Source organism: Hesperophylax consimilis, chromosome 4 (assembly GCF_061612785.1).
Source record: "Hesperophylax consimilis isolate HC1 chromosome 4, BYU_Hcon_1.0, whole genome shotgun sequence".
In the NCBI taxonomy this organism is placed as follows: Eukaryota; Metazoa; Arthropoda; class Insecta; order Trichoptera; family Limnephilidae; genus Hesperophylax; species Hesperophylax consimilis.
This window is the reverse complement of record NC_142839.1, coordinates 21,780,018-21,803,062: the sequence shown is the minus strand read 5'-3', so window position 1 is coordinate 21,803,062 and position 23,045 is coordinate 21,780,018. Positions and strand designations below refer to the sequence as shown.

General features: G+C 34.3%; 1 protein-coding gene across 9 annotated transcripts in view; it reads left to right on the top strand.

The window, feature by feature from the left end:
* The first annotated feature begins 4,631 nt into the window (after positions 1–4,631).
* The window catches only part of mbl (splicing regulator muscleblind), a 464,503-nt gene continuing 446,089 nt past the window's right edge, over positions 4,632–23,045 (top strand). For all 9 annotated transcript variants that reach the window (XR_016305787.1, XR_016305788.1, XR_016305786.1 and 6 more), the window contains exon 1: positions 4,632–5,049. The gene's annotated coding sequence lies outside the window, so the exon portion shown is untranslated. The remainder of the gene's footprint in view (positions 5,050–23,045) is intronic.

The following is a 23,045-nucleotide window of genomic DNA, read 5'->3' as shown; positions in this document are numbered from 1 at the left end:
TAAATAAATAATTTTGAAATTTTAGAAATTAGAAAACATGCCAATATAAAATCAGATATAATTAATAAGAAAAAAAATATAAATAATAATGATAAATGCCATTACAAAGTGATAAGCTTCCAGAAGAAATCTTCTTATAAAACGCTTGTTAACGGTAAGTAGTCAAGTATTGTGAGCTGCATATTTAAATATTCGCGCCAGGCATTTGGTTCGTTTTTAAACCGCCAGAGGTGCGCTCTGTCGGCCATCTTGAAGAAACGCGTGAATTTTTATAAACGTCAAACATAATCACGTAACTGTGGAGAATTTTCATTGTAATGTAATTAATCCAATGGATTATGAACTTTCTAAAACATATTTTCTTCGATATTATCCAAAAATTATATGAGCAGAAACGATGCTTTTGAAGAAATCTCGTATTATTATGAGGCGATCCTATTTTAGTATGGAATCGTGTCTTAATATTCAAGTTACCCGAAACAGACAATTTTAATTTGACCAATCAGAGGGCCTACATCGTCCAGACGCTGGGACAATAATACTATCAGATATGGCATCCTTTACAACCAGATCAATATCAGCAAGGTTCGGCACCTCATTTCACTAAATAACACGTTGTGGTCACCGGCACGGGTAGACTCGTGCATGTTTCAGTTCAGATCTAAGATTACTTGAATTTAAGGCAATTATAATGAGCTTGTCATCACGTCAAATAAAAAGGTAAAGGTTTTAACTGAGGTCAAAATTAAATCACAATTTAGGCCTTAAATAAATAATGCCTATTTATAATAATTAATAAGCATTAATATTTCAAAAAAAATTAAGCAATGTTAAAAAAATTGTCGCGTTTTTCTCACCCTGGTAATGTCTCTCTTTGTAGCCAAAATTTGAGAACGCCAAGGCAACAATCTTCAGTTCATAATTTCAATTTAATCGATTCGCAATCCTTCAAATATCGTTACGCAAACAACATCTACATATAGGTAAAACTCTTAGTATGAAAATTAACCTGTAAATAACAAAGCTTTTATTAATCTGTGATACTTCTATGTCTATAAATAGATTTATTTTTTAATAATTTTTTTGACTGGCGAGTATACCTTCCTCCCGAGGGACTGACAAAAATGAGTGAACTAAGCTACCATTTAAGCCAAAACCTAGTTGTATGGTACCAAAATTTATTTCGTTTAAGACTGTTTTTTTTTTTAAAGTCATTCAATTTAAAATGTGTGTGCGTGAAAGTGAAACCAAAAGTTCAACGAATGCATAGTCAAGGACGACGAGTCCATTTTCCGAGTTTCAGCTTGATCAAATGTGGAGAAGTGGGTTAATTTTCACTTCCAAGAGTCCATTTCATTCGTTCATATATTTATATATTTATTCAAGAAAACCAAATCAAAATTATCACATGCTTTTTGAAAATATTTAATAATCAAATTACTTTTAAAAACCGCAAAATTTAACGTTTTACTCAAGAAAAAATATTTTGAAGAACTTCCGTCATTATTTCTTTACTATTTTCAAACTATTTCCGTGAAAAAGGCAAAAAAAGTTTCTGGAAACAGAACAAGCAGCATACGATAGGAATTACCATGAAAAAAGTAAATTTAATATCAACTGCCAAACATTCGCACTATTTATAAATATACATTATGCATATATGCACGAAAAACATGTGAAGTGGTGTTTTGAATAGATAAAAAATAATTTAATAAAAAAATTGTACATCATTTACACTTTATTGTCGCACCACTGGTTCATGTTACCTCAAAGAAGGTTACTGGTAAAAATGACGAATACTAAAGCAGATAATATACGCATTTATACGAGTTGGCTTAATCATTTTCTTTGACACATTTACACGCACGTTCATTACATATATTGACATGTTTTATGATTGGTATTTTTACATGCGTTAAATCTTGTCAAAGATAAGTCTCTTGTTTATTTAATATTGAAATAATGTAGTACAAGTTCCAAATACTCGGGGTCATAAGTAGGTACTATGGCATCACAAAGTTATAGAATGTTATGAGGATTAAGGGAATGTGGGTGGACAGGGGGAAGAATTAAAGAAAATATCCCAGGGAATCGGAAAGTACCTACCTAATCATATTTGGTCAATAAATACATTAGTAGTATTTTATTCCCTAAAATGTGGTATCTATAATATTATTCTACGCATATTTGAAAAAACTATCCATCGGCGGGTTTTGAATGTGCAACCTCTAAGATAAGCTAAAGAGATAACGGGATCACGTAGATCGAGAAATGTTTTAAGAATATACTCCGCTTACTCATCTGAAATAATACAATTTCTACCACTTATTTCAATCTAGGTTACTTTTGATGTGGTTTTTGCTGACTTTAATTCTTCAGTAAATCTTTCCATTTGAGTGGTTTTTAAAAGAAGTCCGGAGCGGTCAAATCTAAGGAATCGACATTTTTGTGGTTTTAATCAACGTTTATTGGAGTCTGTCAGGCTTGCTCCGCTTGACTAAAGTTGATTGCTTGGCCTATTAGACAGCGGAGTGTTTGTCGTCTGAAAGGCCCAATCGGATGCTGTGGAAGCCTCACAGGAGTCGCTAAGGACTTGAGCAAACTGACCGTCGAGACGCCGCCGCCTACCCAACGCGTGGCGTAGCGACGCTTCATTTAACCCGCCTAAAGTCAAGACGCTGTTTTAGCAAAAGGAGTTGGGAAATGATTTCTTACTCTAGATTTCTGCCAGCCAGACGGAAGTTTGCGATACCAATGTGTTTTATTAATGAGGGAAAGCCGTAAATTTTGAATGCGCGCCGTTAAATTATTATACAGTGGGTTAATGCCTTCCTGACAATGTTGCAATGCAAAATACTTTCAAGAAAACAATGAATCTGATATAACATTTAAACTCAGTAACCACATAATCAAACCCAGGTATTCAAGTGTATGGTGAAAGAAAATATTTACTTATTAATTATTTATTATATTAATTATTTATTGTTGGTTTTAATCAATTTCTTAACCATTCCATTCACAGTAACAACACGACAAAATACAATATTCTACAGCAGCACACATAAGCGTAACTACATTGCCCACTCTCCGATACAACGACTTCACACCATGGGAAATCATTACTTGGGTGATGTTGACATATTCAATACCAACTTGGCAAGTTTTGTGGATCATTTAAAACATTTATTTCAACAATACCTACTCCTAAACACATCATGTAAACCTACAAATAGCTGTAATTTTCTGTTTTTGTTTCTTGTGTCTGTATGACTTGTTGCATAGCTTTTATCAAATGTAATTTTATTCTTATTTTTTATGTTTCAAAATATCTGTCAAATTAAAATTATACTACCAACCATGTAAAAGCCCTCTGGGCGTTAAATAAATAAATAAATAAAAATTCCAAAAATAATATTTAGGAAGTAAAAACTATGCACAATGTGCGCAGAGATAATATGCGATCTGTTTTCTAATACAATAAACATGATTCAATACAATATCTAGATACAATAAAATATGTTTCATGTACTCAACCAAAAATTTTACACGCGGAATAGTTGAAAACGAAATATTTTATGGTTTAAACGATTCTTGTTCTTTCTCTTTAAATCACGTATAATACAAATATAATATAAATTTTATGTAAACAGAATGATTCCATGTTAAAGTCCAAATTAAACGTAGTACATTTACATTTCAATATAAAACATAAAAGGTAACCATAATTAATTAAGTTCTTCGAACAGATGTCTTTGAGGTAAAGTTTTGAACCAGTTTAAAACAAGATTCATGTAATTATACCGCAGTGCATAGCTAACCATAGTTTCATTTACAGAATGTAATTTTCCCCTGCATTGGGTGCGCTAAGACAAGTAAGCCCTCTGTAATTAGTGTACGGTGTACGGGCGGTGTAATGTAAGTGAAAGTTACCGCTTAGAGAATTGGCTTTGTAAAGATTATAAACCTGCCAATTAGCTTCTATTGAGGGCGGCGGGCAAAAGGCGGTGAAGGAGGTTCTAATTCCTTGTTTCTTTTAGAAACTGCAGACCTTTTGCAACTGAGCTTTAACCCCCTCTCCCATGAAAAGCTTTGCTTCAACTTAATAAAAGAACCACTAAGCACTTCTAAACAAGATAAGAAGTAGGTTTGATATAATAACGTCGCATTATAGTTAGTAATTACAAGTATTACATTATGTAGATTTGTTAAATGTAGTAGAGGGTATAATAGAAAATTGGTCTGATAACCTAATAACAGTCCATGTTTTTAAGCTGCCACAGTTGAGCGGCGATATTATCTTGTCAGTAGTTCATCAAGTAACCTTCCTGTCATCTGTCAGCACTCCGGAGGAAGGATCAGGAAAGTTTAGCTTGTCACCAACTTGTTCATTATCGAGTGTCAAGCCTAAGCCGCGACAGTCTCAGCCGCAGTGTCTTCAGTAGTCTTCAGGAAGATTCTCTGTCGGAAGGGGTAGCTCTCAGGCAGAAGGGGAGGCACCGCGGCAAGCCCCACCCCGGGGGGCTCGCGGGGGTGGCGGAGTTTCCCGAAGACGCTCGGGCGACGCCGAAACCTACGGCGCCCGCCCCCGGCCATATGGCGGCCGCCGGCGATCCGCCCGGCCAGTAGGTCCGTGTCCTTTCGGCTGACCGCATGCCTCGGTGTTTTGCTTCGTCGCTATACTCGTCTTGTAATTTGTGCTAAAACAACTCGCCGCTAACCCCCTCCCTGACCCCGCCAGGCTACCCCAGCCCCCGGCAGCTTCTACACTCCTAGCTTCCTCCGCAAACTGACAGTCGACTTTGAAACTTTGCGCCGAACTAATTCAAACTTTCGATAAAAATCGCTTCCTGTCAAAGTAAGCTCGGAGCTTTTCCAAACTGTAATTGTTTGTGCGGATATTGCGATTATTTGGTATAACAGTGACGTAGCCGCACAGCTGACACCAGTTCCCGTTTCCAGTGGAGAGAGAAGAAGAAGGAGAGAGAGCGAGAGAAGAGGAGAGGTCGCGTGAGGAGTCAGCTGTTGATTTACGAGGGCGATTACAATCAGGTACTGTGTCAACCAACCAACTTGATAAACAAACAAACCTTCTCCATGAAATTACTCTGCAGGCGCTCCCGTCAGATGTCAATCTGGCTTAGGCACGCGGCCGGCTCTTCCATTGCCACTGCCACTTCATTTTCCGGACTACATTATTAAGGGTTCCATTTTCAATTTATCATTGATTTTCATGTGTTTATTTATATTTCTTAAACTTTGTTGTTAAAAAATAACTTTTTATGGTTAAATATAACTCTGGCAGGAAATGGTTTAAAAGATTAGTCATTGTTTCAGTTGTCATTTCTTAGCTAGTAAAATGTTTTATTGAGTAGGTTTTCCATACTTAAGAAAACTGCGAAAATTGTAGGGAAATCTTCTTTACCTTAGCAACTCAAAAAGATAAAATATATCAGGAAAACTTTTAAAATATTTCATCATCATAATTTCGAAAATAATTCATGAAATCTCCACAAAACAAATTAAAACAACACCTGATCGTTATTCCGATGTTTGAAAAAAAGTTGCTGAAAACCACCTTGGAAAATATCAACGCCAATCGTAAATATGTTATTTATGACACGCGTAATATCGCGTCTGAGCTCTCACTGAAGGAAGCTAAAATTAAATTGAGTTTGAAATTTCTGTGCAGTTTCTAGTGCGGTATTCCTTTCTCCTTCATTATCAAAAATATTAGATTAATTTGTATTCATTTGTTAATTTAATTTTATCCTTACCTTTTACTTTCCAAGACAATGTTCAAATTTTAAATGAGCAACAAAACAGAATACTCTCTTGATTTATTTTTAAAAAAATATGATGACTTGTGTATACGATTGTTAATTTTATTTATTTTTAATAGTTTTAATAAAATTATAATATTTTATATGCCTTATATGCCTTCTATGGCCAGATAGACCTGCTGGTATTTCTAATGTCTTGATTCATTACCACAATGCGCCAATGTAGCATGTATTGCGTTAATTAACCGGGTCATGATGTAAAATGTAAAAATCACGTAAAAGTCTATCAGGGCGTTTGAAGCAAACTTATTTAACGCCATAGACCTTTAAATAATAGTACGACGCAGTCTCTGACAATTTTTTTAATAATTTCCAAACCTTCTTATTTTTTGCCATGGTACTCCTTTCGTGACATGGCACTTGTTCGCAGCGTGCTGGAATATAGCTCCATTATTTGGGCCCCTTCTGAACAAAACCATATCCAAAAAAGCTATACAGTTTTGTACAATATAAGTTTGTACGTTACCTGTTAATGAGGTAATATACATAAAATCCATCCCTGCACATAAATACATATTAAGCATTCCTGTTAAGAACAAACTATCCTATCAGCACATTAGAAGCCTACCAAAAAACATTTTAAGGTAAACTTTTTTTAAGTAAATCTCTAGAACTATATTTAAAAAACCTTTATTGAAAAACGTAAGCTTTTATTATGTACCTTACAAATACACTCGTGGGAGACCCTACAATTTCTATGCTCCGAAAGCGAGGACTTGTGTTTATCGGAACGCGCCAATCAACGACTCAACTGCTTAACTATTCTGCATTGACCATCGACATTTTCAACGTCGCTTACAGACACCAAAACTGCCCCCATAATTTTTATATAAATACACGTACCTTTTTTTAAAATTTTCTCCATAATGTATTGATATGTTACCGTTTTATGGTGAATATGAAGAAATATTTATAGTACCAGTAGGAACTTTCATGAATTCCTGTATTGTTTTCCTTATAGGATATTTTGTGATAACTAGTTGAATGACATGAATATGTAACTTACTATTTAGATACTGATGTCTTATTAGTTTTTTCTTTTATTTGCATACATTAATGCCCTTCCTTATTCACTTAACTAAAAGTAATTAAAGAATGACGTCATCATATTATCTCTTGAATTTAAAGGGTGTTTCAATAAGGGCGCATTATTTGAAGATTCAATAAATCATGGTTTTTTAAAGCAAAGTATTCATATATTAATTGAGTTATAATTTATACATTCGGGAATTATTAATTATACATCGTGTAAATTGACGCTACGGCTTCGCTTGCATATGCGTACTCTTTTGCCGCCACGGCTTCTCTTCGTATGGTAAAATTTGCAATAATGTTGTTGCATACATGTTGCGATATTTCGTTAAGAGAGCGTCTAATCTCATCCTTCAATGCGTCGGTGGTCTCGGGCTTGTTGGTATAAACCTCTGACTTCAGATAACCTCACAGCCAAAGGTCCAAAGATGTCAAATCGCAAGTTCGTGGCGGTCAATTATGGTCACCAAAACGGGAGTAGATACGACCAGGAGCAAACTTGTGGAATTGACTAATTCGTTACGATTAGTGGCAATTAAACTTTCAACGTCTTAAAAATAATGTTTATCAATCAGGACGCATTGTTATATTGTGTAATGTTTCATGTTGACTAACTCCCACCTGTCCCCTATCGATCTGTCATGTCATAATCATGTGACATCATACACACCAAACTGATGCGCGCAATTCAAATACTGCGCTCTTATTGAAATCCTTTATATACTCTAGGATTATAACAAGTGGGTATGTTACGAATGTTTAATTTAATATTTTTTAAAAGATATCCCCTTGTAAAAGGACAATGCTTCGAAAACATCCCAATCACAAACTACATACAGTCATAGACATTCTTATTTCACATGAACTCTTTTTTTCGTATATCCTACCACTGCACATTGTAGTGCAACAAGAGGTAGCATTATTACTCCGAAAAAATTTTATCCGGGCACGATCAGATGATTTTATTTTATTCAATAAATCTTCAAACATATTTCAAAAGTCCTACATTAGCAGTAGGCAGTCCACTCACCGGGATACACGATTTTCTCATCTTGTATGCAACTCTACCCACAGTTAACACTGGAAGAAGAACGAAATGTTCCCTGGAACTGGGTACTAATTTAACACTACAATGCCTACTTCTTGAACATAAAAAATAAGAGAATTCATTCTACCTATCCAAGGAATGGAATCGTTAGGTATTATGCACAGTGTACGATTTAATATCAATCAAGTTGATAATATTCGACTGATATTTTTAATTTATTCAAGACAGGTAAGAACGCAAGAGAGTATGTTGTACAATAAGAATTGCAATGCGTAATCATAAAGACCTTCCCTCCACCATCAACATGAAATGGTTACTCTCGTGTTTTTGGTTTTGTTTTCTTGGTCTGTACCTTAACTCTCTCGTGCACATTTTTTAGCGGTTTTGTCACTGCGACCGGCGCGAGCTGCAAACAGCCAACAGCGAACAAGAGAAAATGCATAATGCCTATAATGAATAGTGAGCAGCGGACAGCGTACAGCAAACCGTTAAGGCGTTGACTCCATGCGTTTCTGATTAGCTTGATTCTTACGATTATTGTGTTTCTTATTGTCAGAAAAACAAGGCAGGTCCCAACCAGATTATATTCATAAAATATGTGCCTGCGGTTTACAGTTTAAATCGGACACTTAACGACATCTGGTGATGATCCCGGAAGGAGCTCCCCAAATTTATATTTGGATATTGGTTGGGGTCCGTGACACAACAACACAAAACTTCTATGCAAATAGAAAGTAAAAGGTCGAAATAGAAAATAAAAATACAGTCAAAGACTAATATCTAATTGATTTTCTTTCTTTCGATTAGCTACCAGATCTCCAAAGAAAATTTGTTTTAAACATTAAAGCAGAAACCATTATTAAAACTCGACATAATGAAAAAGGTCTTTTTTTTTATTTTTTAGAAATATTCTCTGACGAGTGGATTTTCGGTTTATATTTTGGTTTCAATGGGATACTTAACCCACGAAGCCTGGTTGCTAATGTGCCTTGGCTAAGTCAACTAAAATTTAAAAAAATTATATTTCAAAACATATGTTACAAATTAGTGATACTCGCAATATTAGTAATACCTCCAACTCTAACAATCCCAGTAAATTCTGAAGGCAGCATGCAACACTAGCGCCTCTGTGTGCTATTGGCTTTTTTCATATATTTTAATGAATTTTATGTGAAATATATTCTTTATTTTACGTTAATAGATAATATAGATCGAAAACGGATATCTTACGTACGACCTTAATGCTTTTTGCTCATACATGAAAAATATTAAAGCCGCTACTTATTAACTGTGAGAAATTTTCTTTAATTGCTTATTTGTAGATATCACTTCTATATGTAATCAAAAACATTGCTAGAATTTTACCAACTTATATTATATTTCAACAACTAGTCCGTCTTTATTTTTTTGCATAAAACGACGTGGAGTATTTTTATTGTTTGTAATTATTACATCGGTAAACTGCACACACAGAACCTATTTTTTGGGACATTTTTACGTATTTTTTATTAATATTAATAATACAAATTATAAAGAGCAAAAAACTGCCATCGAATACTAAATAAATTCAATTTACCACCTTTGAAATTAAAGTCAAAGACCTCTAGCGGCCAGCGTTGTTGGTTCTGCCAATATTTCACTGTAGTAGTAAAATATTGTCAGTAGTTATGGGGTATTTAGTAATCTACCTCAATTTGTATTTTATCCTTAGTAACCTCTTGTCATAAATACTTACAGAAAGCGTCTTCAATCAAAATGCATTAAACTTCAGGATGCAATAGAAAGGGATGCAATCCTTTCAGAACAAGCTATCCGATAGCAGAATCACAAATGTAATAAAATCTCCGTTAGTTTAGCTTCTCGTCGATATTCAATATAATGCTATCACCACGGAGTAAAAAGCCATTTGTCGGCCCACGTACGGCAACCTGCCCGATTTATAGCCGAGATTGGGTTATTTGAGCTCCTCGCGAACCAGGACCATCAATAGCCTTTTAGTGCCTTTTCGTGTTTTATCTACAAGTATTTTTCACTTCTTTTTGGTTATGTTTCAATAATACTGCCGCATGGAGGATGGCGGATAACGGGGTCTAGGAGAGCCTATAAACAGTCAATGATGTTTATTTTAGATTATAAATTTATAACGAGACTCATAAAATATACTTTGACATCAGATTAGTTTAAATTCAATGAAATCTCAAATTGGTTTCTAACATCACCAATTTAACCAAGATTTCAAAATTAAATGCTTTCTTCGTAGATATACGGATAAATATGACTAACATAGAAATTATCAAGAATCTATTAAAATTGTTCGTGATTACGAACCGGACTCAACTTAAGGCGATGCACTACGTAGTAATGCAAAATCATGTGTTTTTGGTTTGAAAATTTGGTCGCCTAGAAATGTTTCAGATACTTTAATTAAATACTGCAAGTAGAATACATCTTGGCCTTTGAAATAATCGAGTATTTTTTAGAAAAGTCTTTTTATAAGCCCAGAAAAAAATAATGTATAAGGCCTATGAAAACTGCTTTAAAGTTCAAAATCTTTTACTTACGAACCCATTTTCGGTTATGGTTTTATTGTATAATGTGGAAAATTAAGTTATTTATAAAATGATCCGAAAAAAATTAAATATTTAGGCCTGAACATCTACAAAATAAAATAAAAGGCACTTTTTGGCCATGTTTTTTTCTTTCATAAATCAAAACAGGCGGATGGTGTTAAGCGGGAATTTAAACCTTATCATCATCTACGTAAGGGTTGTTATTGATAGCGGCTCCATTTAAACTACTTCACGATACAGTGCATGGCCTTAACGAATGAATTGATAGGTTTCCATGTAAACTTTTACTAAAATACGAAAGTATTATACGATTTTGGAACACGCATTCATAAAAATTCTAATATTTTCGCCATTTCTTCTTCGTAAATGCAAAGGCCTGTGCATAAACACGTGTTCCGAAATATTACGAATTTACTAAAATTTTATCAGATAAAGGCCTACAATCCTATTTTTAACCGGATTACTAATAATTTTATTCACTTTTGTAATTCATTACAATTAATTGTAATTTTTGATTTTTTAAGCAACGTAAAAAAATGTATTACCTACACTAAACTAGTTTGTAAATAGGTACATAATAATAATTCATATAATAAAAAAAGTATTTCCTTTCAAATTGTATCCTTACCGTTTATAATGTTGTTTAGTTGTTCTTTTACGGTTATGTGGACACGTAAGGCGCAAAAGGGTTCAAATAAAGTATCTCAAATATGCATTATGTTCCCTTAATAAAGGTCTGTTGAGCAAATATAAACTCCAACTCTTAACTCCTGCATTATTGCGAATTGCGAAGGCCCGGCTGAAAAATACACCGCGATATTATATAAAATAAATTTAACGAGGTACAATAACATATTTTACAAATGCTCGCTCGCTTGTAGCCAGGGCGGTAGCGGGGAGGGCGGGTGCAGCCGCCCTAAGCCGGTTACACGGTCGGCAGTAGCGGATAAGCCTTGCAAATGGCCTCCCCAGGGCGGGCGACAGTGGCAGCCTACAGCATATAGCGCGCATAAGCATAGCACGCGGCCTACGAGCCTATCCTGCCGCATATCACAAAAAAACTCACTCTCGGAAAGCGTGCCAATGTGCCAGAGAACTTTGCATCAATTCGGAAATGGACCAAAATATTAGCAATGATTTATTAACACAAAAAGAGAAAGACTCCTTCTGAAAATTCGATATTTTTTGTGAAGTCAAAGCCATGCTTATTAGTTCACGAGTTAGTTAGTTGGTATTAGTTTACACTGAATTAATTAGTTGGTTTTAGTTTACACTAAGTTGGAAGCCTGGTGCAAGGCGATGAGAGGTCTGGCTGGAGAGGTCAAAAGGTTCCCCTTAACCAGTCTCTCCTGATCCAACTCACCATGCAAAAGGTGGGCAGACGCATCAAACCCCAAGATCTATACAAACATCACACCATGAACCCGAGCACCCCTGCTAAGTCACCTAAGTCACTAAAAATCCACCTGGGGTGACCTATGGTAGGGTTGTTGGTTATCCAATAAATGGTTCCCGGGGCGCACCCCAAACTTTTGAAGATATTGTTTTTGTTTTAAAATATTCTCAAAATACAATTTCACGACATATTGTCTTGCTCTATACTCCTTAATATTATATTGATTGGTTTAGTTCTAAAGTTAAAGAGGGTTACCTGAAATTCATATGACGTGTGTGCCCTATGAACTTAAGGTAACCCACTTTTGACGCAAAAAGTATATATTTTAAAATTATTTTATAAAAAGTACCTATATTCAGAGTGATAAAATAAATTATTCTTCCAATATCGGTATTAATCTTGTACTCTCAAATATATTTAAATTCCGCAAAACGGTGTGATCAAACAAATAAATCAAATGTTAATATTAAACGTACCAGATTGTCGCATAATTTCGGACCATTTATCACGAATCAAAAATTGCAAAACTCACTTGAAATATTACGGTACAGAGTCAGAATTTGTTGAAATACTGCATTCGTAAAATGCACCGCTGATTTCGCCGTGGATTCACGGGCGCGGAAAAAATATGATTCCCAAATGGGATTGGATCCACAAATCTGATTGAATTGTTCAAATCAAACAAAATATTGGAACATCCCATTCATTCAATTCATAGCGGCAATGTGTGAACAGCAATATTAAAGGATTAAAATGCAATCAAAACATGATAGACAGGATGTAATCCACTCTCAATGTGTTCCTGACGTACATATTTTGATTAAAAGCCTTAAATATGTAGGTATATAAATTAGTCCTTTGCAACCAACTGCTAGCAATCCATCAAGCGTTGCAGCATAAAATTTTAAGCGATATTTTAATTTATTTATTGATACATATATATGACTAGCCCATGAGGCTTTTCTATAACACGATTTGCTTGAATACTGTGAACTAACGAAAATAATTGAAAATAGTAATATTGAAAAGATAAAAATTGATAAAAAAGGTGCGAGCTGATTGATGAAAATAAATGTTTTTTTTAGTATTTATTATTGGTTTTATTTTTTAAATGTACCTACTTACTATAGTTTTCAAATAATTTATAAATATTTACCAATACACCTATTCATAACGATTATTACATTAGTAAAAAATACTAAATTTATATTACACTAAAAGAAATTAGAAAAATCGAGGGAGTGGAAATACTTAAAAGACCTTACTAAAATTAGTTTTCAGAATAAAATTAGTTAGTAAGTTCAATAATCTTATTTAACAATAGCACATCGTTACCTAGCAACTAAAAAAAGTACATTGGAAAATAATAAATATTACACGGAATTAGTAATTGGAGCAATAGAGTCAATAGTGAGCTGTCTAGGTTTATTTAAATGCAGTGAGTTACTTCCATAAGCGTTAGCATTAACCTCCTCGGGCCCAAGACCATTTTTTTTTATTCTTACAAACTTTTTTCGATTATTTTCACATTCTCTACCATAATATTTAGACCACATTTTTTTTTACTTTTTCTATGGCCGTTTTGGGAGCAGGGGTGGTATCATATGTGATTCTTGGGGACTATACCTTAGCAAATATTGTTATATAGTTCAGTATTCCTATTTCATGATAATAATTTGGGACACTGTGTAAAGTGTAATACAAATCAAATACTTCATATTTATGTTTTTTTTACAATAATGATGGTTTGTGGTACCCTAATCTACCATTAAAATTTCGTATGACGAATTTTGAAATATCTATTCAATAAGTCTACTCTTTGATATACTTATTGTAGAATTGGACGATGGTAGGTTGACAGACTGTATATCTGTTATCTTGCTTGAACCATAAAGAAAGTTTAACCATCGATTAAGTGGAAGAAAAGTGTATTATTTGATGATCTAGCCATTTGACAAAGCATAACACAAATCTGAGAGATCAAAGCAAACCAAAAACACACCGTGACATTGCTGGGTAGAATCAACAAGTTAAGGAATACAACGAAAATTCCAGATCGGCGTCGATGGAGTGGATTAAAAATGGGAGACCATTACATGGTCCCATTGCGGATGAAAGAAAACGAAAAAGGAAAAAGTTCAAAATAGCTCTTAAACACTGCCAAAGCTCTTCTGAACAAACAAAAATGGATGATATCGTAAAATCACTTGTCACAAAGCAGTTTGTTCAATTCTGGAAGAAAAGCAATAACCTGATCAAACCAAAAAATCGAATCGCCAGCCAAATTGATGGGTCCACAAACACGGAAGAAATTGCTAATACTTTTAGAAGAACCTTTGCAGATATTTCCGGAAATGAAGTACCGTCTGTCCCTGATATTATGGAATATGATGGACAAAACGTTTACCTCTCTGAAAGTAGTATAATGAAGGCCATAACAGGCACTAAGGCTGGTAAGGCTGGTAAGTCTGACATGATAATCTAAGTATTGAATACATAAAATACGGAGGTAGGTACATACCCAAACTACTAAACATACTGTTCAACGTAATACTTAAACACAACCATGTACCGGTTGCAATGACGAAAACGATTATAACTCCAATCCTGAAATCGGGACAGCCTGAAATGACTAAATCTAGCAATTACCGGTCATTATTTTTAGCAACTATAACTGCAAGATTATTTGAAAGGGTAATATTAAATGAGATACATGATAAACTAATGTCTAAAAATCACCAGATGGGATTTAAATGTAGATTATCCACTAATATGGCAATATATATTGCAAAGCAAATAATAGAATTCTACAAGAAACGAAAAACTACCGTATACGGGTGCTTGTTAGACCTAAGTAAAGCCTTCGACAGGGTCTGTCATAAAACACAATGGGATAAATTGAAAGCTAGGAATATACCTACCTTATTTATAAACACACTATCCCGATGGCACTCCCAGCAGGAAAATGTTGTACGGTGGGCAAGTACATACTCCCAGCCGATATATTTGCGGTCAGGAGTAAGGCAAGGAGGGTGTATGTCCCTCATTCTTTTTAATGTGTACATGGACGAGTTGTCAAGTTGCCTGGACATCAGAGCCGGCTGTCGTGTTAAAAGTATATGTATGAATCTTATAAGCTACGCGGACGACATGATCCTCCTATCTCCGTTGATCAAGGGATTAAGATTACTGCTAAACACTTGTGAAGAATATGGAAAACAGCATAATATGATGTACAACCCGAAGAAGACGGAATTGATTGCGTTCCACCACGGAAAATGTCAAGATACAAGTAAGATGCTCCCCGTATACCAACGAGGCAAAAATAAAGACATGTTCGAACGTGAAATACTTGGGGCACATTATTAATCAAGACCTATCGGACGATGGCGATATCGATCGACAAAGGAGAAGCCTAAGCATAGTGTCAATATGATTGCCCGCAGATTTTGCAAATACAGCAATACCGTTAAAAAAATACTGTTCAACGCATTCTGTACTGGCCTGTATACGTGTGAGAAATGGTGTCACTACCGAACTTGCTCGATGGAACGACTCTGAATTCAATATAATGACGCCTGTAGAATAATATTTGGATACCGAAGATACATCAGCGCATCGACAATGTTCACCGAACTAGGACTGAATGGATTTGCCGGCCTGATGAGACACCGGGACACTGGAGCCAGGATGCGGCTAATGGCCTCCGCCAACATGTTGGTGACCGCAGCCTACCAGCACCAAGCGCCACTCCTGAGTGAGCGCTGGGCCCAAGTGCAATCAAGACCACACCTTGCATAATTGTCCTTATTTGTTAACTTATTATATCTATTGCACAAAAAAAATGTATGTCTATATGGGACGTGTGGGATTGCACTAACCTCCCCACATTCTGGAATAAAATTACTAATATTATTATAAATCTGGCTTAAAGTATTGGGAATATAGCGGACTCCACGAATGAATCTTCATCTTTGTACAAGTAAAACTCCAAACGGATGCCATGTGAAGTGATGTAGGAAATATTTTCTGTTCTATTATTTTGTATGCAACCCTTTTTTACCCATAAAATAATGAGCCTGACCTTCCAAAAGCTGTTTAGTTGTTTTTCAGATTCTGACACACGGGATAAATTTTGAATTTGGAGCGAATATTAAAAAAACTTTGACTTGAAATATTGTCGGCAATTCTAGAATTTCTAATTTTTTGTGCCCAATTCTGTCGGATGTGTCAGATTCCAATAAAGTCTTTTTTTTCATATATCCAAACCCTTGCTCTTTACAAAATTTCTGTTCATGTGTAAGAAAATTTGTAGTAAAAATGGTTGTCAATATTTAAAAAGTGTTTGATGGGTTCTCTTGTCTCACAATTTTTAAATTCAATTGATGTGATGTAAATTGTGTGGGTACAAAATTAGGCTTATGTCTCCACATATTCCAAATACAAACTGAAAATGAAACCTCTTAACTGAACCAACAACATACCATGTAAAATATTTTTGATTATTTCAGAAAAAATACTATTTTATTTATTTATAATTTTATCGATTAAGTAATTACTTTATATTCTCCATACTACTAAATTTTAATAATATGTATGGCACGGGAGATCCCAGTGAGAATATCATTTTATCTATGTTTTACAAAAAAGAAGACAATAAAACACATATTATTATTATTATTTACTGGATCATGCCGACTGACATTTGTAAGAACTTCTAGTGGCACATTATCAGTGTCGCCCTAATTTTTTTCATCTTCTACATGTACAGAGCTAAGAGGTTCCAGAATTTCTAATTCCTCCTCACTATCCTAATCATCGGCCTAAACATAATCATATTCCAAATCGGAATCATTTTGATTCATAGGAAATAAAATGCCTGTAAACATAACAAAAGCACTAATAACTATACAGTGTAATTATAATTTGATGGTTAATTGAACAAATGATCATTTTAATTATTATTATATGATTAAAATATTAAAATTACTCCATAACCACATTTCCTTTTAGAGAAATTGTGACAGCTACAAATCACAAAGTTTCGACAACAATAGTTCACTCCAAGTAAATTTAAATCAGTACAAACTCTCCAAGTCAGTAAGATGAAAATCTTCATTATCAGATACTAAGGTCTCATCGGAAATAATGAGAAGGATATTTTAGTTTAAAAACGACGAGTATCATATATAATACCTTGGGCCCTAAGAGGTTAATGTAATATCATTCTTCGGCAATACGAGTCATATTCGTAGGTAGGTATTATTTTATCATAATAAGTTGAGTATTTTTTTGCATAATTTTGAATGTCGGTGTCCAGAACTACTCAAGTAGTTTGAAGGTATATGAAGAAAAATACACTAAGAAATCAGTAGCAGGTACAATTTTTTTTTGATTATAATTGACGTTATAAGACCCTCAACGGTGTCAACCCACTTGCTTATTTAAAAGTAAATATCCGAAAAAAGGCTCCTCTCACTGAGGAAAATAAGGATAATTCTGTCCCAACGCAGAAAAATTAAAAATAAATCTGCTGCCCATCAAGCCCCCGCATTTCCGATTTCTACCGTTTTATAACAAGTTTCCCTTTAATACTTTAGGTTCCGAAAAAAATACATCTTATTTTTTGAGATAATATCTATACATTTGTTTTGCCGAAGCCTTTATTATACGAATTTCCCTCGATAGAAAAAAATTGCAAAGTAAGATCCAAAAATTATCTAAAACACGTTTTGTTCTGTTATTTTAGTTTATAGGTATGAACACATTCACAGTGTATCTGTAAATGAAACTAAATCATTTTGTCGGAATATTTTCGCTCTATTTTGAAAGAGTTGCGTTTTATTAAATATTTTCATGATTTTCGCTTAATTGTTTTCGTTTTTTTTAAATATTAGCGCGCGCTTTCTAACATTCGTATTTACATATCTCCCTTTCAATCCATCTTTGAACGCTTTCTACGGGACCTTCAAGTCACTATGTTTGAAGAAAAACTTGTTCCAACCATCTTAATAAACCGCCTCCATTTCACTTTAACTTATATCCTTGCCTTAATTTTTCGTTCCTTTTTTCTACATTTCCACTTAAAGTAGGGGTTTATGTTCCCACTTGCCTACAATACATTGCCTACATTTCAATTCAATTCATATTAATATGGTATTTAAATTCCAGTGATCATCTGTTATCCGTGCCACTCGATTAGGATATGGTGCCCTACTCTAGTGCGTAGATAAGTGTATTTATTATGCATAACTCAACTACTTTCATCTTGCTTATAATCCACTCACTAGTCTTTAAACCTCGTAAGAACACGCCTAGTATCGATCATTTCTTCACATTTCATCATAAAACTGGGTCGGTCTCTATTTAATATTTACAAGATTTTTATTAGATAAATTAATTGTTAATCAATCATTTCAATAGTAATTACTTCAGCACTTTAACACCAGCAAACAGTATGTGGGGGTTTTTCAGTTTCAATTTCGTGTTAATTAAGTTAAACACAATAATATAATATTTGTGATTTCGACATATTCCTCATATTTGCATTATGGGGTAATCAATACGGGTGGTGTATTCAATCTAGTTTATGTCATTAGCGGCAAATTCATAACCACATACCAATGTTCTGTTTCGCGAAATGTTTCATAATTCACATGGAATTATTATTTGAAATAACGTGTCTGGTTTCAGAGAACAGCAAAATTTATTTCAATAATTATTTCGGACAATCGTGTAATCTGTGTTGCATTAATTTACCAAACAAAACTGTTGGCATTTTCTTTGCGTTCAAATTTTTATTTTGGGAGGCGGGTTTGGATACCGCCACGGAACTATTTATTGGATAACCAAAATCCCTGCCATATGTAACCCCAAGTGGTATGCTACGTTTAGTGACGTGAGGTTTGTCTAGGTCTCGGCGGCGGATGCGTTTGCCCTCATATTTCGTAGTAGGCCTCTTTCTCTCCTTCCTTTACCTAAAAATACCCTCTACACAGCATCCCCAAAGATGTCACAGGCCATGATGGATTTTATTCCTTATTTTATTCCTTATTTCGTAGAGCATTTCGGCGGATTAAAGTTGTATGAAATATAGTGACTATTACTTTAAACATAGTCTAGAAAAACCGAAAATACTTTTTTCTACCCAGGAAAACATTTTATTCTAATAGTGTTTTTAAAATTATTAAAAAAAACAATGCTTAACATAGCATTCAATAGAATTAGGTTTGAATGCATTTACTTCTCCGATATTTAAATGTAAAAGAACAGCATTACATTTAAACCGTGATACAGATCTTAATAACATATATGATCTTCCCGTTCATCAGAAGTAAAGCGAAAAATAAATCGGCATCAAATCATGCTGTGGAAATAATGCAATAAGTGTACTTGGTCGAAAATAAATAGAAGATGTGAAGAATTATTTACTTATTTGGAACGTTTGGTAATATAAACGATAACTTTTTTGAATGTCTTACAAGTTATTTATCAAATTGAAAACTATCTATCAAAATTACGTCCACGACTTCTAACACCTTTTTGCCTTAAGTGGGGTCCCCCAAGGTTCCCACCTAGGACCAATTCTTTTTCTACTGTTGATTCATTACATTTCTTTAAATTTCGATTATATTCAGTTTCTTCTATTTGCCGACGAACCAAAGATATTTTAATCAATCGAAAAATTTTCTGATTGTTTGATTCTGCAAATGAACGTTATAAATAATGCTTCGTCGATTATTATTGCTTGGATTGATTTTCAGAATCCCTAAAGACTTAAATAACCTAAAACGTCTCAAAATTTCAAGACTTTTTTTATTTATATGTGTGATAATAATGTTATTTTTTAAATCTTTTTTATTTGTGTCATACTAGCGTAGCGTTTTATTATTGCTAACAGTATAAATGTATTTTCCTACTATAAACGTATGAGGCACGGGGTATTAAATTTTATGTAAAAAAAACTATTGCCGGGGCAAATGAAATCCTTTCAGTTTAAAGTGGGTCAAGGCTTGTGCTGTCACTGGGAAAAAGAAAGGTTCGATTTTTGTTCTGAAATAAAAAAAATCAGCTAGGACCAATCATATTGTTTTTATTTAAGCAAAACAAATAATGAATTAGTAGTTGACATTTGAAAAATAAAAATCAAACAAACATCATACCTGTGGACCCGTCGTAAAATTGAGCTAATCTAATAAACTATGTGGAAAGTACGTAGAAAGTACGGATGGGCAGAGCAGGATCTCTCGTACGTGACGATCCTGAATCCAATCACAGCATCCGACGACAGCATCCCGCGGAGCTGATTCCTTCAAAGGCGAGCTCGCTCCATAAGGCGAGGGTAGCCGCCAACGTGTTGGTAGATGGGCACGACGAGGCATTTGCCATCAAGGGGGCCCACAAATAAAGCTTTTGCGTGAACTCCTTAGTTACGGGGTGCATATCCGTGTGATAATTCAACAGGTACTTCATCATCTCCAGTGGCAGATGGCTTTATATTCGCAAGGGATAAGCAAAAGTTTCCGGAGCCACTCAGCACACTTTACATTTTAAAACGAAAAGAAAGTTATCATTTTGAAAAAACCAAAATATCACGATGGCACGTGGACAATCACTATTAACAACAAGGATTGCCCAAAAGTTAAAAAAGTAAATCAATCACTTATGTGACATAATCGAAACCACGTCGTTTCTCTCACCGGCGTGAATTTAAGAAGTGACGTTAGTCAGCGGAAACGGTGCCAAAATTCACCAATAAAATTGTTGCCAGTCAAATTCAAGCTAGTGAATTAATTCCTTCACTGGCCAGGTAAAGTCAGGAAAATAATTATTTTCGACAATGGGAATTATTTTCGTGACACTACATATATATAGATACATAAAATTATTTAAGCTAGTATTTTGCAATTATGTTCTGTAGAAAACGTTGCCCAAAAATTTACTTATAAGTTTAAATTACATAGTACCTCCTCTATCCGTTAACCATTTTCCTTGGTGCCGTCATTTTATTCGGGATAAAACTTTTTTTGTCTTCGGTTTTCTCATATATTAGCGATTTATTTATTAATATTTATTATTACTTGGTCAAATATTATAACTTGGTCAAATATTAAACGAAAAAATAAAGGTAAATTCATCGGTTTTAAACTACAGATAACAGTTTATCTCTTTTTGTATCAATTTTCAGAAGTATGATTTTTTTAATGAGCGCGGGCGAACTAAAAAACTAACGTACGAAAATATCCAGCGCTGAACCCATCTATTGTAAATATCTTGGAACTCCAGTGGTGACATATGTTTTGTTCACATTTATATATGTTAGTACATGGAACATTGCGGCGTATTTTTCCCGTACAACACGTAGTGTATTACATTTATTACAAACGCCATGTTTTATATACACAATGCGTTTTGGTGGCCAGTTGTTATTATTAAAAAAGTAAATAGACTTTGGTGTTTGCGCCGGTAAGTTCCGGTCGGCAGTTTGCTCTCACCGCCCCCTGTTCACCGCCTCCCACCCTCTCCCCTTCCGGGGAGTGCCTGAGTAGGCTTGCTCCAAACCTAACTAACTATTTAGAAGCTATTTACGAATTATTATAGAAGTTAGGGTGATACCGGGTCTGTTGTTGGTGTTAAGTTGGTATAGAGCTAACAACGTCAGTAATATTGACAAATATGGGGAAAGAAGTTGATTTGGTAAAAAAATATCACATAAATTTTAATTTAATGGGCAGTAAAAATTGAATGCGGATACGTAATGATAAACTCTAAGAGGTAAGGCTCTCGACTAGCAAGCCGGAGGTCATGGGCTCAAATACCGGCGTGCGCAAATAAATTTTACTTAAAGAATTTGTGTTATTTCACAATTTACTCATTAAAAATAATATATAGTATATTTGCGTTAACTTCCAGAGTGGAAGATACTTTCATTATTGCCCTTCTGTAAGGCCATCATTCAGAATTAAGATGTTGCTTGGAATTTTCTTTAGCCGTGTTTATTGACCGAAATCGAAAGATATCTCATATTAAAATAAAAATAGTATATATTATTCCAAGACACTATCTAGATTGCATTTAGTTCCAGTTGAATCTTGCGATCATACATAAAGGCAGCAGCCAATACAAATTTGCGAAAATGAAGATAACGTCGGTAGTTCTTATTCGAAGTATGATACAGTTATATATTTATAAAGTGCGATGATATTGCAGACATTTCGTTGCATCGTTTCCCTGACTTGCTGCATTCTGCCGAGACTTAGAGGAGCATAATGTCAGCGATGATAAACTATCGCCATGACTGCAATGCGACATCTTATTTTATGGACGTGGATAAATCCGTATGCGGAATCCTCTTTTGAAGGGACCGAAGATATTTGTTTAAAAATCGGAAATATTGGATGAGATATATTTAGATTTAAATTTAAAAAAATGGTATGACCTTAATAATGTGGAAGAGTGCAATAAAAATGGAAGCAAGATTTATTAGACACGTAGGTATTAGATCTAATGTATAAATTCATAACTATCGAGAATTTGGGGATTAGTACCTGCCTACGGAAAGTTATAATTACTATTTTAGCACCTTTATTATTATTTTTTTTAACTCTGGTAAATGATATCTGGCTGTAACAGAGGATCAATAATATTTTTTTCTCACTGAACAAATGGTACAAAATATTTTAAAACTTTAAACTACCTACAAATTCAGAGCTCACTCTAGAAATTTTACACCTCATGCACAAAATTTTCCTGTTTTTTTTTTAGTTAATATTTAACTGACTTCACACATGAGGCTCAGATACCCAGATAATAAAATCCCGTTTACCCTCCATACAGCATCCTTAGAGATGACATAGGCCTTGTGGGAAAGTATTTTCCTCAGGGCCTCCTGTGTGAAGTTATTGTAAAAAGAGTGGAAATCCTTATGGCCTATATCATCTTTATTTTCTATTTTTTTTTGTTATTGCGATAAGGAGTCATTTTTGAAGATAATAAGGTACACGGAACTTCGGGAAGAAGTAACTAATCAATTCCTGATTTCAAGTAATGATTGTAGTCGAACAATATTTTTATTGGAAAAACAAAAACATAATGTATTGTTACTTCTGAATTTGAAATATGATATCGATAAATATGCAATGTTCGAGTGACTTATGACG